The sequence below is a fragment of the Bos indicus x Bos taurus genome, chromosome X (genome assembly GCF_003369695.1).
Source record: "Bos indicus x Bos taurus breed Angus x Brahman F1 hybrid chromosome X, Bos_hybrid_MaternalHap_v2.0, whole genome shotgun sequence".
Taxonomy (NCBI): Eukaryota; Metazoa; Chordata; class Mammalia; order Artiodactyla; family Bovidae; genus Bos; species Bos indicus x Bos taurus.
This window is the reverse complement of record NC_040105.1, coordinates 31,677,961-31,690,462: the sequence shown is the minus strand read 5'-3', so window position 1 is coordinate 31,690,462 and position 12,502 is coordinate 31,677,961. Positions and strand designations below refer to the sequence as shown.

General features: G+C 37.8%; 1 protein-coding gene across 9 annotated transcripts in view; it reads left to right on the top strand.

The window, feature by feature from the left end:
* Positions 1 to 12,502, top strand: part of DMD (dystrophin) — a 2,656,945-nt gene that overhangs the window by 1,417,528 nt on the left and 1,226,915 nt on the right. The gene's annotated exons all lie outside the window — the stretch shown is intronic.

The window sequence follows — 12,502 nt, the reverse complement described above, 5'->3', positions numbered from 1 at the left end:
TGAAAATGTTCATAATATAAAACAAAGCTATAGAGTACAACTTATTTTTTTTCTTTGGCAGTGGTTTTTAAATGTGGCTCAATAATTAAATTTATGTTAGCTGAGGGAATCTACAAAATATCAATCAAATAGTCTGATTTTGTTGGTCTAGAGTGGAGCCTGCCTGAATATAGCTAAATTGTGTGGGCCTGCCTGAATATAGCTAAATTGTGTGTGCATGTGTGTGTGTATTTTGTGTGAAATTAGCTCACTAGTTGGTTCTCTGCTGCTAAGTCTCATCAGTCATGTCCGACTCTGTGTGATCCCATAGACGGCAGCCCACCAGGCTCCCCCGTCCCTGGGATTCTCCAGGCAAGAACACTGGAGTGGGTTACCATTTCCTTCTCCAATGCATGAAAGTGAAAAGTGAAAGTGAAGTCGCTCAGTTGTGTCTGACTCTTCACGACCCCATGGACTGTAGCCCACCAGGCTCCTCCGTCCATGGGATTTTCCAGGCAAGAGTACTGGAGTGGGTTGCCATTGCCTTCTCTGAGTTGGTTCTCTAGTGCATAGAAAAAGTTAATGAGTTCTGCATCTGCAATTTCAACACCTGCGATTAGCTGGTGTTAATTATGAGCCATAATTTGACTTGTAGAGTATTAACAGAACTAGATCCCTCATGTTATGATTTTCTATGAGTCCTTTCTACGACTTGTTTTCAAAAAAAAAAATAGTATATAACACTAATATATTCAAAGAATAAGCAAAGTTAATGAATTAAGGTGTAGGCACTGGTAAGAACCTTTTTTCTCTTACACGTGGAGTTAGACTAATGTTTAAATTCACTCCATGGTGTACTACAGATGGTTCATAGTGGCTTGCTAGAGCCAATCATTAAACTTTCAGAAACTTTTGGAACACTGTTAAATATAAATGTCACTGAAAATTAAATTATATTAACATACATTAAATTATATTACAAACAAAGGAAATAGATGTTCAAATCTCACCATTGCCTAATTATTTTACTACCTTTTACTTTAATCTCTGATTTTGATACCATTTATGTCTATTGTATCTGAATGGTGGAATGACTATATAATGGTACACTACCAGCTCCATGTTTACTGATGCGATGATGATAGCTTGAAATAAAATTTAATGGGTAACTAGACTCAGCACTCTGTAATAGTGTATATGAGAGAAGAATCTAAAAAAAGAATGGATATGTATGTGTGTGTATATATACATCCAGTGTATATCCAGTATGTGTGTGTGTGTATATATATATATATATGTGTGTGTGTGAAAGTGAAAGTCACTCAGTACTGTCCAACCCTTTGTGACCTGATGGACTATACAATCATGGAATTCTCCAGGCCAGAATACTGGATGGGTAGCCTTTCCCTTCTCCAGGGGATCTTCCTGATCCAGGGATCGAACCCAGGTCTCCGCATTACAGGCGGATTCTTTACCAGCTGAGCAAAAAGGGAAATATAACTAACTTACTTTACATAATGGGAGTATTCAAATAAATCCCCACCCACTTCCAGGACAGCTGTTAGACATTCACCAGCACACCACTGGCTTAACATCTTATGATTTTTTCTCCTAGCTATAAGATTCTGACCACTAAATAAATACCTTGTGTTTTTAATACTTGCTTTTATTTATCAGTTTGTAGTGTCATATGTGAAACCAGCTTCTGGTCTAATTAGCTTTCATTGGCATTTAATCAAGCAAATGCTTGCCAGAGTTTTATCTACCTGAGTATTTATTTTCATATGTATACTCTAAAGAGAGAGAAAGTATTTATTTTTTCATTCTTTATTTTCATTCTTACCTAAAGATCATATATTTTCATCCCATGTGTGTTTCTTTGGTTAACTAAAATCTTACTTAGTTAGCTTTCATAATATGCATATCCCTTTCTGGCTAAATTCAACAATTTAAAATCCCTACTGTTGTCTAAGAATAGTTTCAAGGCTACATATTAGCATAAAGAAATTTTGGGAAAAAAGAAGATATGGTATAGTGTCATAGCACCTCAAAATGTTGATCTCTGTTCACTTTATGATTTTTAAAGTGTAGAAAATGAAGCTTAAAGATAAAAAGATAAAAGTTTGCCCAAGATCCCATTGTTAGTTGGCAGCAATGCAATGATTATCATCCAAGTATTGCAATTCATTTTCTACTATCATTTCTACAGGACTATTTGTTTCCAGGAATGTTTATGTTTTTGCCTATCTACTCCATACCAGAAAGGAATATCACAACAAAAATTCTTTTCTTGTAATTCCATCTTCACCTCAGGGACACATAACAATCTTATGTGTGTGTGTGTGTGTGTGCGTGCGTGCGTGCACATGCGCATTTACACATATTATACCTATCCCAGTGTTTTAACTAAATAAGATTGCTATTCTTTGCTACGAGATAATCTGACTCCCAAGAAACAACATGAATAATCAGATCCTAGCATCCTGAGGCAAATTTAGCCAAGATGTTTCATGAGATGTTACAGGGTGCATAAGTGTATGTTTTATGTTTGTTTATTTATTTGGGGGAAAAACACAGCATAAAAAGTACTAAATAAAACAAATAACATACTCTCTGTATTAGATAAATGATGCTATTTCCCTTTTAGAGCTTCCATTTTTTAAAGAAAGCAAAAAGATACATAGTAACTTGTTATGAAGTTAAATGTTAAAAGATCCTAAGAGAATCATGTTAAAAGTGATATCTCTGGATATAAAGTGTGTGCAGGATAACCATGTCAGCCTTATTTCTAGCATGATTGTTGTATATAATAAGGCCTTTAAAGTTTGAGGGAAGGGGTGATAATGAGCCTGGTACTTACCTTGTGGTCAAGACTGCTCCTTGTGAGTTGATTATCGTTCAATTTTGGGTGTTAGCTTTACAGAACCGTGGACCCCTTGAGTGCTGTGGCATATCACCTAAGTCACATTATCAGAATTCATTCCTAGGAGAACTGGATTTAATATGGAATTGAAGTAATATGTAGCCAATCTAGTGAAGTGAAAGTCGCTCAGTCATGTCTGACTCTTTGCGACCTCATGGACTATACAGTAAATGGAATTCTCCAGGCCAGAATCTAGAGTGGGTAGCTGTTCCCTTCTCCAGGGGATCTTCCCAACCCAGGGATCGAACCCAGGTCTCCCACATTGCGGGTGGATTCTTTACCAGCTGAGCCACCAGGGAATCCCAAGAATACTAGAGTGAGTAGCCAGCCTATCCCTTCTCCAGGGGATCTTCCCAACCCAGGAATTGAACCAGGGTCTCCTGCATTGCAGGTGGATTCTTTGCCAACTGAGCTACCAGGGAAGATATGGCCAGTCTAAGAAAGTATATTTATCAAAGAAGTTTAGTTAGGATTCAGGTAAGGAAAGGAAGTCCATTTTATGGATTGGAAAATAGCTTGAATGATCTTGGGTCTTTCTGAAAGGGGTGTGGTAGTGTATCTATTTCTAGTGATCTGTATAAAACAGGCTCTTTTGAGGTACACCTGTCTCACAACAGGATTTCCACTGAAAGCTATAATGTGTTAGTTCATGTATTGGGCAAATGTGTAATGAAAGAGCCCACTTTATACTGGAGGCTGTTGTAAAGAAACAGTGCCAAACCATCATTAGAGATTTCTGATCTGAGTGGCATTCTCATCCAGTCCAAAAATATAACAAAGAAAAAAATGTGACCTCAAAAGGATACATTATACAATTGTACAGAAAATGCCCACATCCACAGGAACAGAAATGTAAATCAGGGAATGGGGCAAAAGTCACTGCTAGGCTTATCTTTGAAGCACAAAACAACAGTGGCAACCAGGCATTGGGATGTTCTGGGGTCAGTGGGACTAATTAGAGACATGTTCAGTGTTCACAGCCAAAGTCTGGTTGGTGGCTCCTCTATTCCTGTGCGGGGGAGGGGGGTTGCTGCTTTAGACTACAGCCTGGGGCTATAGCTTACAAAACGCTATGGGTCAACAGAGGCCTAAGAGTAATGATGGAAGCTTGTAACTAAGAGTGGTGTTAAGGCTGTTCTCTCGCTTGATGAATAGACTGGAATTAGCCCCAGTCACATTGCAGGGTGGAAGCTTTCAACCTCAGAAAGGCTGCATGCAGCACAGAGGGTGAAGTCGAGGCAACTTCAAGATACTACCTTGGAACAGATGAGGGAAGAGAATAGGCTTCACCATGGACCTCAGTGAAAAGGGACAGTTGACATGAATAATATGCACCATTATTATTTTTGTTCCATCTATTTACTGAGTGAATTGTGAATGTGATTGTCCTAGCAGTCCAATCTGTGCTGCTTAAGGTAAGGGATCATGCTCAATATTTATAGTTTGGACTGGGTTTTGCTTGAGTACAAAATAAGCTGTAGTGATTTTCCCTGTGATGAATCATGCTATCCATTTACTAACATTTTTAAACAATCTGATGAAATAGAAGATGTAAAATTGCCAAAAAGAAAAAAAACTGAGTTGAAAACATGCATTTATTTCATCTCCAAATTCTTCTAAGATCACCCTAAAGGAATTTAAAAAAAATGCAGTTGCAAAATCACAAAGAAAGAGGAGACATCTGCAAAGACATATCAAGTCTGTAAAGAAGGAAATTAAGACAAGGATTCCAGATTGTTCTGTGGGACCAAAGAAAGACTCCTGAATTGAAGGCATTAGGTATTTTACAGGGTAGTGATAGTCTTGAGTGGGGCTGGAAATGAACAGTTTGTTCTGAAGCCCCTAAAAGGAGCAAGTAAGTAGATGTCAGATCTCCAGCTCAGGAGTAGACAGACATTAATCCTATCCCATCCTATCAGACATGAGCAAGTAGTGTGCTTTCTGGTGAGACTGAAAGAGGAAAAACTCTCAACATGTACACAATAGGATCAGTTGATGGAAGGAGTGAACCATCACACTGAATGTAGGGGATTAAGTTAAGGTCAATATATTTAATGGTAAGACTACCAGACTCTCCTCTCCCTCCTGGCTATTAGGTTTCTATGCTCTGAGCAGAAGATTATAAATTTTTCTTCAGAGAACCTGGTCATCATAAGACAAAAGATCTACAGCTAGTAATATATTATGATCCACAATGAAATAACAGAATCCTTACCTGGTGACCCTATATAGAAGCCTGCCCCACATATTCACAGAGGGCTTCCAGTAAACATTTAAGTACTTCAATTTTAAGAGAGAACTAAGGATTTACAGATATTGAAAGCCTCTAACAACAACAAAAGACTGAAGCAAACATAAACAAAAGCAGTCATATTAGAAAAAAAAAGAGAATAATAACAATATAAATAAATCAAGAAACTCTGAAGAGATAGATATAAGATACAGATCTTAAGAAAACTTGTTATACATAGCTACAGTTATTACCTCAGAGTGAGATTAGTTACTGCATTTATACTGCATTTTTATATACATAAAAATGTACAAGAGAATATAGAAAAATATATTTCAGAGAAATAATTATTATTATGTGATTTCTATTTAAATTAAAATTTTAATAGCAGTTTTAAAGCAGCGGAAATATTTTGTATGATACTATAATTGTAGATACATGTCATATTTGTCCAAATGCATGGAATATACCACATCAAGAGTGAACACTAAACTGTGGACTTGGGGTGAGTATTATTTGTCAGTGTAAGTTCATCAGTTGTCACAGATATAATACTCTGATACTGGATCTTTATAATGGGAGAAGCTCTGTGTTGGCAGGAGAAGATAGAGGGTATAGGGTAAATCATTGTACTTTCTGCTCAATTTTGTCGTGAGTATAAAACTTCCCTAAGAAATTAAGTATAATAAAAAATAGCAGAAATAAAAGTTCTACAAAAGAGGTAAAAGATAAATTTGAAGAACTCTTCAATAAAATAATATAAACACACAAAGAAATGTAAAATGAAAAGAAAATACCAGAATCTTAGAGGATGATATTAGGTCAGTGGTTTTTAACTGGAGATGGTTTTGCTCTCCACAAAACAATTGTCAGTGTCTGAAGATAATGTTTATTGCACATCAGGGAGGGGATGGTATTTGCATCTTATAAACCTGAACTGGAAGGATGTTATTGTATCTTCTGCAATACACAATAGAGCCACAAACAGCAATAATTGTCCAACCCAAAATATCGGGTTTTGTTGAAAAACCTTAATCTAGGTAGTCAAATAGCCAAATAATCAAAATTACAGACAGAATAAGAATGGAAACTATGGAGAGGAAGTTATCAAAGATGTGACAAAATAAATGTTTTTAGAAGTGAAGAAAATGAGTTTCCAGATTTAAAGGGCATACTGAATACTCAAGATTAAAATAAAAGTCCACACAAGGCTTATCATCATGGAATTTCAAAACAAGAGGATAAAGAGAAATTCAAGGGTCAAAAATCAGAATGGCTTTAGACTTTTCAGTGACAGTAGAGACTAGGAGAAAATGGAGTGTTGTCGTTAAAAAAAATGAGGTATAATTGACTTACAATGTTTCAAGTGTACAGCAAAGTGATTTATATATGTGTGTGTGTGTGTGTGTGTGCATGCATGCGTATGTGTATAGGTAGATGGATAGATCCTTGTTTATCTATTTTACCTATAGTAATTTGTATCTGTTAATCCCAAATTTACCCTTCCCTCTCTTTCCCCTTTATTAATCATAAATTTGCTTTCTCTCTGTGAATCTATTTCTGTTTTGTAAATAAGTTCATTTGTATTATTTTTTTTAGATTCCACATAGAAGTGGTATCCTATGGTATTCATCTTTCTTTCTCTGCCTCGCTTACTTCACTTAGTATAATAATCTTTAGGTCCATCCATGCTGATGCTCAGTTGTGTCTGTTTCTCTGCAACCTGTGGACTGCAGCACACCAGGCTTTCCTGTCCTTCACTGTCTCCTGGAGTTTGCTCAAACTCATGTGCGTTGAGTAGGTTATGCCATCCAACCATCTCACCCTCTGTCACCCACTTCTCCTCCTGCCTTCAATCTTTCCCAGCATCAGGGTCTTTTCCAGTGAGTCAGTTCTTAAAGTCTGGGGCTTCAGCATCAGTCCTTCCAATGAATATTCAGGGTTGATTTCCTTTAGGACTGACTGGTTTGATCTCCTTGCTGTTCAAGGGACTCTCAAGAGTCTTCTCCAGCATCACAATTCAAAAGCATCAATTCTTCAGCACTCAGCCTTCTTTATGATCCAACTCTCACATCCCTACATGACTACTGGAAAACCCATAACTTTGACTATACAGAACTTTGTTGGCAAGGTGATGTCTCTGCTTTTTTAATACACAGTCTAGGTTTGTTATAGCTTTCCTTCCAAGGAGCAGACATTTTTTACTTTCATGCAGTCACTGTCCGTAGTGATTTGGGAGCCCAAGAAAAGAAAATCTGTCACTGCTTCCACTTTTCCCTCTTCTATTTGCCATGAAGTGATGGGACCAGATGCCATGATCTTTAGTTTTTTTGTTTTTAATGTTGAGCTTCAGGCGAGATTTTTCTCTCTCCTTTTTCATCCTCATCAAGACGCACTGTAGTTCCTTTTCACTTTCTGCCATTAGCGTGGTATCATCTGCTTATCTGAGGTTGGTGATATTTCTCCCAGCGATCTTGATTTCAGCTAGTGAGTCATCCAGCCTTGCATTTCTCAAGATGTAATCTGCATATAACTTAAATAAGCAGGGTGACAATATACAGCCTTGATGTACTCCTTTCCTAATTTGGAACCACTCTGTTGTTCCATGTCCAATTCTAACTGTTGCTTCTTGACCTGCATACAGATTTCTCAGAAGGCAGGTCAAGTGGTCTGGTATTCCCATCTGTTTAAGAATTTTTTTATAGTTTGTTGTGATACACACTCAAAGGCTTTAGTGTAATCAATGAAGCAAAAGTAGATGTTTTTGTGGAATTCCCTTGCTTTCTCCATGATCCAGTGAATGGTGGCAATTTGATCTCTGATTCCTCTGCCTTTTCTAAACCCAGCTTGTACATCTAGAAGTTGTTGTTCAAATACTATTGAAGCCTCACTTGAAGGATTTTGAGCATAATTGTGCTATCATGCAAAATGAGCACAATTGTACAGTAGTTTGAATATTATTTGGCATTGCCCTTCTTTGAGATTGAAATGAAAACTGACCTTTTCCAGTCCTCTGGCCACTGCTGAGTTTTGCAAATTTGCTGAAATATTGAGTGCAACACTTTAGCAGCAGCATCTTTTAGGATTTTAAGTCATTCTAAGAAGAATAAATACTCAAAGTTAAAATCAATTTTATTTGCCTTTTGTACAAAATAATTATTTTCAAGCAGTTGTTATGTTAGAAAAACTTGGAAAAATAAGATGTTCCTTTATTTTTCATCTTTTCTTCCAAAATTTTAATGGGTGTCCTTCAAGTTAAATATCTAATTAAACTTCTTCATCCCATTTTCACCTATATAGCTTTAGATGCCTGTGAAGAAAATGAAAACATGTGGTCTTCTATGAGAAGAGTCAAAACTGGATTTGATTGCTAACTCTTTCACTTACTATGTGAACAGTGGAAAATTAATCTTATTAATTAATCTCTGAGTCTTATTTCTTTATAAGTAATAACTCTGTTACATAGTTATGACTTGAATTAGCCATAATGTAAAGAGAATGCAACTACAATAATTAATAATAACAAAATAATAAACCTTATGCTTCCTATCTTCTTTAATCCAGCAATCTATAGCCTTTATGACACATTTGAATTATTTGGGAGAATTTGTAAAAATCCCATTGCTTACAGAGAAAACCAAAATCTCTATGAATCACTGAAGTATACTTGATGATATGCAGAGTGATGTATTTAGGGTGAACTATATTTGTGATTATAATTGCTTTGAAGTGCATCAAAATATATGGATGGATAATGGGATGAATAGATGGATAGATAAGTGATAAAATAGTATAGTTAAATGTTCATGGTAAACTCTAGGTAATTTGAGTAAAAATTGAAAAAATGAAACTACAATATGATCCACCATTCCACATTATGGGTATAAATCCAAAGACCTGAAAATAGGATACCAAAGACATAATTCTACTTGTGTGTCCCATTGCAGCATTCTTCACAATAGCCAAGATATGGAAACAACCGAAAAGCCCCATAATATATGTGTATGTGTACCCTCAGCCATGTCATACTCTTTGTGACCCCATGGACTATAGCCTGCAGGGCTCCTCTGTCCATGTGATTTTCCAGGCAAGAATCCTGGAGCAGCTTGCCACTTCCTTCTCCAAGTGATCTTCCCTACTCAGTGATCAAATCCATGTCTCTTGTGTTTAAGGCATTGCAGGTGGGTTCTTTACCAGCTGAGCTACCAGAAAAGCCCCTCAATGGTAGTCTAGTTAAAGATGTAACACACAAACAACATGTATACACATACACCAAGGAATGTTATTTATCCATGAGAAAGAAGGGGATACTGCCATTTGTAACAACACAGATGAAACTTGAGGTTTTTATACTAAGTGAAATAAGTCAGACAGAGAAAGACAAATGCTGCATGGTATCCCTTATGTATGTAATCTAATAAATAAATAAGTCAAAGTCATAGAAACAGAGTGTTAAAAAGTGATTTCCTGGAGCTGAGGAATGGCAACACAGAGAGTTTAGATAAAGGGTACAGACTTTTAGCTACAAGACGAATTAGACTGCAGATCAAATGTACAACATGGTAACTTTAGTTGTTAACAAGTTCAGTCACTCAGTCGTGCCCGACTCTTTGGGAGCCCATGAATCGCAGCATGCAGGCCTCCCTGTCCATGACCAACTCCTGGAGTTCACTCAGACTCATGTCCATCGAGTCAGTGATGCCATCCAGCCATCTCATACTCTGTCGTCCCCTTCTCCTCCTGCCCTCAATCCTCCCAGCATCAGAGTCTTTTCCAATGAGTCAACTCTTCACATGAGGTGGCCAAAGTACTGGAGTTTCAGCTTTAGCATCATTCCATCCAAAGAAATCCCAGGGCTGATCGCCTTCAGAATGGACTGGTTGGATCTCCTTGCAGTCCAAGGGACTCTCAAGAGTCTTCTCCAAAACCACAGTTCAAAAGCATCAATTCTTCGGTGCTCAGCCTTCTTCACAGTCCAACTCTCACATCCATACGTGACCACAGGAAAAACCATAGCCTTGACTAGACGGACCATTGTTGGCAAAGTAATGTCTCTGTTTTTGAATATGCTATCTAAGTTGGTCATAACTTTCCTTCCAAGGAGTAAGCGTCTTTTAATTTCATGGCTGCAGTCACCATGTGAAGTGATTTTGGAGCCCTCAAAAATAAAGTCTGATACTGTTTCCACTGTTTCCCCATCTATTTCCCATGAAGTGATGGGACCAGATGCCATGATCTTCATTTTCTGAATGTTGAGCTTTAAGCCAACTTTTTCACTCTCCTCTTTCACTTTCATCAAGAGGCTTTTTAGTTCCTCTTCACTTTCTGCCATAAGGGTGGTGTCATCTGCATATCTGAGGTTACTGATATTTCTCCCAGCAATATTGATTCCAGCTTGTGCTTCTTCCAGCCCAGCATTTCTCATGAAGTACTCTGCATATAAGTTAAATAAGCAGGGTGACAATATACAGCCTTGACGTACTCCTTTTCCTATTTGGAACCAGTCTGTTGTTCCATGTCCAGTTCTAACTGTTGCTTCCTGACCTGCATACAGATTTCTCAAGAGGCAGGTCAGGTGGTCTGGTATTCCCATCTCTTTCAGAATTTCCCACAGTTTATTGTGATCCACACAGTCAAATGCTTTGGCATAGTCAATAAAGCAGAAATAGATGTTTTTCTGGAACTCTCTTGCTTTTTCCATGATCCAGCAGATGTTGGCAATTTAATCTCTGGTTCCTCTGCCTTTTCTAAAACCAGCTTGAACATCTGGAAGTTCATGGTTCATGTATTGCTGAAGCCTGGTTTGAAGAATTTTGAGCATTACTTTACTAGCATGTGAGATGAGTGCAATTGTGCGGTAGTTCGAGCATTCTTTGGCATTGCCTTTCTTTGGGATTGGAATGAAAACTGACCTTTTCCAGTCCTGTGGCCAGTGCTGAGTTATCCAAATGTGCTGGCGTATTGAGTGCAGCACTTTCACAGCATCATCTTCCAGGATTTGAAATAGCTCAACTGGAATTCCATCACCTCCACTAGCTTTGTTTGTCATGATGCTTTCTAAGGCCCACTTGACTTCACATTCCAGGATGTCTGGCTCGAGGTCAGTGATCACATCATTGTGATTATCTGGGTCATGAAGATATTTTTTGTACAGTTCTTCTGTGTATTCTTGCCACCTCTTCTTAATACCTTCTGCTTCTGTTAGGTCCATACCATTTCTGTCCTTTATCGAGCCCATCTTTGCATGAAATGTTCCCTTGGTATCTCTAATTTTCTTGAAGAGATCTCTAGTCTTTTCCCATTCTGTTGTTTTCCTCTATTTCTTTGCACTGATATGCTGAGAAAGGCTTTCTTATCTCTTCTTGCTATTCTTTGGAACTCTGCATTCAGATGCTTTTATCTTTCCTTTTCTCCTTTGCTTTTTGCTTCTTTTTTTCACAGCTATTTGTAAGGCCTCCCCAGACAGCCATTTTGCCTTTTTGCATTTCTTTTCCATGGGGATGGTCTTGATCCCTGTCTCCTGTACAATGTCACGAACCTCATTCCATAGTTCATCAGGCACTCTATCTATCAGATCTAGGCCCTTAAATCTATTTCTCACTTCCACTGTATAATCATAAGGGATTTGATTTAGGTCCTACCTGAATGGTCTAGTGGTTTTCCCTACTTTATTCAATTTAAGTCTGAATTTGGTAATAAGGAGTTCATTATCTGAGCCACAGTCAGCTCCCGGTCTTGTTTTTGTTGACTGTATAGAGCGTCTCCATCTTTGGCTGCAAAGAACGTAATCCATCTGATTTCGGTGTTGACCATGTGGTGATGTCCATGTGTAGAGTCTTCTCTTGTGTTGTTGGAAGAGGGTGTTTGCTATGATCAGTGCATTTTCTTGGTAAAACTCTATTAGTCTTTGCCCTGCTTCATTCCGTATTCCAAGGTCAAATTTGCCTGTTATTCCAGGTGTTTCTTGACTTCCTACTTTTGCATTCCAGTTCCCTATGATGAAACGGACATCTTTTTTGGGTGTTAGTTCTAAAAGGTCTTGTAGGTCTTCATAGAACCGTTCAACTTCAGCTTCTTCAGTATTACTGGTTGGGGCATAGACTTGGATTCCTGTGATATTGAATGGTTTGCCTTGGAAACGAACAGAGATCATTCTGTAATTTTTGAGATTGCATCCAAGTACTGCATTACGGACTCTTTTGTTGACCATGATGGCTACTCCATTTCTTCTGAGGGATTCCTGTCCGCAGTAGTAGATATAATGGTCATCTGCGTTAAATTCACCTATTCCAGTCCATTTGGGTTCGCTAATTCCTAGAATGTCGACATTCACTCTTGCCATCTCTTGTTTGACCACTTCCAATTTGCCT